Genomic DNA, 6,000 nt, shown 5'->3' on the forward strand with positions numbered 1-6,000 from the left:
TATAATTTAATGTGCTATTGGAGTATGAGCAAAGTAACATTTATGGAGGGATTCAGGGGAAACCAGTAAGCCAAACTTGAGCCATCAAGGTGGGAAGGCATTGCCTGCACTTTGAAGGAAGAGTGAGGATGCTACAGTTCAGAGGTCACTTGGGCTGTGATGTGAGCATGCTTCTGGAGAGTAACTGAGTGAGTGATGGTGAAAGTGTCTTTTTGTTTTTGGGTTATCTTAGTGGAAGATGGCCAGTGTGTTGACAAAACTTTTATGTTAAATTGGTTTATGGCAACACATGATCATAAGAGAAACCTAAATGAAAGAAAAATAAAACCACTGACTGCCAGTATGCTTCAACAAATATAAATTATTTAATTCATGTTGAAAATTTGATTTAAAAAATCTGAAATATCATTTTCCCCCACATTTTCAATGATAGAAAGAGGGAGGGAGGGAAGTACCGTTATGTAAACATTGCCACCAGCAGCAGCCCAACCTCACACGTGCATTACTTTATCACAATATATGAGTTAACAACCAAACTGATGCACACTGTGTATGTAGTAGATACTGTATTGACATTGTATCCAGTTCCCTTTCATTTGAACTCTGATTAGGGGCTTGGTATTATCATTTTTGGTTTGCTGTTTTTTGTTCAATTTCTTCCAAATTTTTTTGAAGAGTTTACAGGTGTGTGAAAAATAGCCTAAAAAATAAGTTTCAAGAAGATTAGTGGAATCACACATAATAGAAAGAAATTGCAATGTGGGAACACTTACCTGCTACTATTCAAATATTTGCAATGGCAAAAGCAGCTTTGTTACTGGTATGTAACAGAGTAATGGCAAATCAAGTTTTTGTCAAAGAAAAATTTTATAATCTACTTTTTTTTCCACCTACCCAAAAAAAAAAAAAAAATTAAGTAGGGGAGATGCAGAATTTTTTAAAAAATATCTGCTCTAACCCCCACCTCCTCACAAATGAAAAAAAATCTGAGGACTATTGCAAATATTTGCTCATGGGCTTTTAAAATAATGACTACTGAAAGTGTAGTGTAAAAGCCATTATGACTGGTTCATAAATAAAACATCCTTCAGTAAATAACCAAATAGCTCACCTTCAGGTTATTTAATCTTTTAAGGGTCGGTCCCATATATGTATGGCTTGAGAGCCAGTGTCGGTCCTGCATTTATATGCCAAAATTCTACGCCTTCAAATCTGGTGGAAGAAAGCTGGTAGGCCTACATATGAAAGAATGGGTCTACATGGGCAGTGTGTGCATTATAAAAAAAAATCCTGCAGCACGCAGTGCATAATGAGAAAAAAAAAAAAACGACAGTGTTTTTGGTTTAAAACTGACTGCAGTGTATTTTCGTCTGATTTTTATGGTTGTATTCTTGTTTTCTTAGTCTTGTATGATGGAATGGAAGATATGTTACAGAAATAGAGATGATTTTGATTGGTTTCACAATGAACAGTATCTTGAAATTGAGCTCAGAGTAGGCACAAGCAGTCTCAGCAACTCATAGTTCACCATGGCATGTGGAGGTATGAGCTCACAACACTATAAAATATTGTAGAATTGTACTATTACTATCAATAAAGGCTATCTAACTATCATATTTATTCCAGAATAATATTAGGTATAACATAAATAACATAGAAGTATGATAAAGATGATCAAATTAATAAAAACTGACATTATATAGAGAGGTATTGAAGGGTGGGTGCCAAGCACCCACCCTTCAATATAGTGACGTCATTTGTTTACTCTTGAACATCTCCAAAGAATCAAACATTTCTGCTACTTTGAGCTCAGTTTCAAGGTACTTTTTGTAAGTAATGCAGTAGTATGCATAACAGTAAATCTTCTATTTTGTGTGAATAAAAATCCCAAATGGTAATAAATAATAAATACTACTGTCCTGCCAAGTGAATGTAAAACGAAAGCCTGTAATTGTTTTACAAGATGGTAGGATTGCTGGTGTCTTGCCTGTCTCATAAATATGCAAGATTACAGGTACGTCTTGCTACTTCTACTTACAGTTAGGTCACATTACACATACATGTACTCATTTATTTATACACACTCATCTGAGTTTTCTTTGATTTTATCTTAATAGTTCTTGTTCTTATTACTTTTCCTTTTATATCCATGGGAAGTGGAAGAAGAAGCTTTCCTCTGTAAGCCATGCGTGTTGTAAAAGTCAACTAAAATGCCGGGAACAATGGGCTTGTAACCCTTTTTCCTGTAATGATTACTAAAAAGAATAAGAAGAAGAAAATTGTCAAAGTGGGATGTCTGAATGTGCGTGAATGTTGTGCGAATGATAAGAAAGAGATGATTGTGGATGTTATGAATGAGAAGAAGCTGGACGTCCTGGCTAAAGGGAATGGGAGAATTTCGGTGGAGAGAAATAAATGGGATTAGGCCAGGGGTTTCAAATAGAGTTAAAGCTAAAGAAGGAGTAGCAATAATCTTGAAGGATAAGCTATGGCAGGAAAAGAGGGAGTATAAATGTATTAATTCAAGGATTATGTGGAGTAAAATAAAGGTTGGATGTGAAAAGTGGGTTATAGTAAGTGTATATGCACCTAGAGAAGAGAGAAGTGTAGAGGAGAGAGAGAGAGATTTTGGGAAATGTTGAGTGAATGCATGGGGAGTTTTGAACCAAGTGTGAGAGTACTTGTGGCTGGGGATTTCAATACTAAATTGGGTAAAAATGTTGTGGAGGGAGTAGTAGGTAAATTTGGGGTGCCAGGGGTAAATGAAAATGGGGAGCCTTTAATTGAGCTATGTGTAGAAAGAGGTTTTGTAATAAGTAATACATATTTTATGAAACAGAGGATAAATAAATATACAAGATATGATATAGCACATAATGTAAGTAGTTTGTTAGATTATGTATTGGTGGATAGAAGGTTGATGGGTAGGCTCCAGGATGTACATATTTATAGAGGGGCAACTGATATATCACATCATTATTTATTTGTAGTTACAGTTAGAGTTAGAGGTAGATGGGACAAGAGGAAAATGGCAACAACAAATAAGAGAGAGGTGAAAGTGTATAAACTAAGGGAGGAGGAAGTTTGGGTGAGATATAAGCATCTGTTGGCAGAAAAGTGGGCTAGTGCAAGTATGAGTAGTGGGGGGGGTTGAAGAGGGTTGGAATAGTTTTAAAAATGCAGTACTATTAGAATGTGGGGCAGAAATTTGTGGTTATAGGAGGGCGGGTGCAGGAGGAAAGAGGAGTGAGTGGAGGAATGATGAAGTAAAGGGTGTGATAAAAGAGAAAAATGTAGCTTATGAGAGGTTTTTACAAAGCAGAAGTGTTATAAGAAGAGCAGAGTATATGGAGAGAAAAAGAAAGGTAAAGAGAGTGGTGAGAGAGTGCAAAAGGAGAACAGATGATAGAGTGGGAGAGGCACTGTCAAGAAATTTTAATGAAAATATGAAAAAATTTTGGAGCGAGTTAAACAAGTTAAGAAAGCCTAGGGAATGAATGGATTTGTCAGTTAAAAACAGAGTAGGGGAGTTAGTAAATGGGGAGATGGAGGTATTGGATAGATGGCAGGAATATTTTGAGGAACTTTTAAATGTTGACGAAGAAAGGGAGGGGGTAATTTCATGCACTGTCCAGGGAGGTATACCATCTTTTAGGAGTGAAGAACAGCAGGATGTGAGTGTGGGGGAGGTGCATGAGGCATTACATAGAATGAAAGGGGATAAAGCAGCTGGAACTGATGGGATCATGACAGAAATGTTAAAAGCAGGGGGATACATAGTGTTAGTGGTTGGTATTTTTGTTTAAAAAAATGTATGAAAGAGGGGAAGGTACCTAAGGAGTGGCAGAGAGCATGTATAGTCCCTTTATATAAAGGGAAGGGGGACAAAAGAGATTGTAAAAATTATAGAGGAGTTAGTTTACTGAGTATACCAGGAAAAGTGTATGGTAGGGTTATTATTGAAGGAATTAGAGGTAAGACAGAATGTAAGATTGCAGATGAGCAAGGAGGTTTTAAAGTGGGTAGAGGATGTGTAGATCAAGTGTTTACATTGAACCATATATGTGAACAGTATTTAGATAAAGGTAGGGAAGTTTTTATTGCATTTATGGATTTAGAAAATGGATATGATAGTGGATAGGGGAGCAATGTGGCAGATGTTGCAAGTATATGGAATAGGTGGTAAGTTACTAAATGCTGTAAAGAGTTTTTATGAGGATAGTGAGGCTCAGGTTAGGGGTGTGTAGAAGAGAGGGAGACTACTTCCCGTTAAAAGTAGGTCTTAGACAGGGATGTGTAATGTCACCATGGTTGTTTAATATATTTATAGATGGGGTTGTAAAAGAAGTAAATGTTAGGGTATTTGGGAGATGTTTGGGATTAAATTATGGGGAATCAAATACAAAATGGGAATTGACAGTTACTTTTTGCTGATGATACTGTGCTATTGGGAGATTCTAGAGAGAAATTGGAAAGGTTGGTGGACGAGTTTGGGAGAGTGCGTAAATGTATAAAGTTGAAAGTGAACATAGAAAAGAGTAAGGTGATGAGGGTATCAGATGATTTAGATAAAGAAAAATTGGATATCAAATTGGAGAGGAGGAGTGTGGAAGAAGTAAATTTTTCAGATATTTGGGAGTTGACGTGTCAGCGGATGGATTTATGAAGGATGAGGTTAATCATAGAATTGATGAAGAAAAAAAGGTGAGTGATGCATTGAAGTATATGTGGAGACAAAAAAAAAATGTTATCTATGGAGGCAAGGAAGGAAATGTATGAAAATATAGTGGTACTAACACTCTTATATGGGTGTGAAACTTGGTTGCAGAAGCTGCAGTGAGGAGATGGTTGGAGGCAGTGGAGATGTCCTGTCTAAGGGCAATGTGTAGTGTAAGTATTATGCAGAAAATTCGGAGTGTGGAAATTCTGAGGTGTGGAGCTAATAAAAGTATTAGTCAGAGGGCTGAAGAGGGGTTGTTGAGGTGGTTTGGTCATTTAGAGAGAATGAATCAAAGTAGAATGACATGGAGAGCATATAAATCTGCAGGGGAAGGAAGGCAGGGTAGGGGGTTGTCCTCGAAAAGGTTGGAGGGAGGGGGTAAAGGAGGTTTTGTGGGTGAGGGGCTTGGACTTCCAGCAAGCGTGCATGAGCGTGTTAGGAGTGAATGGAGATGAATGGTATTTGGGACCTGACAAGCTGCTGGAGTGTGAGCAGGGTAATATTTAGTGAAGGGATTCAGGAAAAAAGGTTATTTTTATATAGCCGGACTTGAGTCCTGGAAATGGGAAGTACAATGCCTGCACTTTAAAGGAGGGGTTTGGGATATTGGCAGTTTGGAGGGATATGTTGTGTATCTTTATACATATATGCTTCTAAACTGTTGTACTCTGAGCACCTCTGCAAAAGCAGTGATTATGTGTGAGTGAGGTGAAAGTGTTGAATGATTATGAGAGTATTTTCTTTTTTGGGATTTTTTGTCTTTTTGTGTCACCCTGCCTTGGTGGGAGACGGCCGACTTGTTAAAAAAAAAAAAATAATAATAATAATATTATGTATAATAATAATACATGTACAGTATAATAATAATAATGCATGTGAAGTATAATAATAATGTATACTATAATAATAATTATAATAGACGGCTTCGAAGGGCCGTCACTAGATGGCAGTGAATACCACAATAATGCGGGAGCGATTATGGCCGCCTCCACTTGTCACATAATGACATATTTTATTCATTCTAGAGTATATATCAGATTTCTGTGTTATTTATATTGTTTATTATGTCATACTAGATGAATTGTCATAGATAAATAAGCTGTAGAGTTGATATTAGGGAAATTATTGAAGTACAGTGGAACCTCAAATATCGAACTTTCTTCAGTCCAGAAGGCTGTTCGAGTGCCTTTACCGAATGAATTTATTCCCATCAGGAATAATGTAAATTAGATTAGTCCATTTCAGACCCTCAAAAATACACTTATAAAAGCACTTACAAA

Source organism: Cherax quadricarinatus, chromosome 23 (assembly GCF_038502225.1).
Source record: "Cherax quadricarinatus isolate ZL_2023a chromosome 23, ASM3850222v1, whole genome shotgun sequence".
NCBI classification, from domain to species: Eukaryota; Metazoa; Arthropoda; class Malacostraca; order Decapoda; family Parastacidae; genus Cherax; species Cherax quadricarinatus.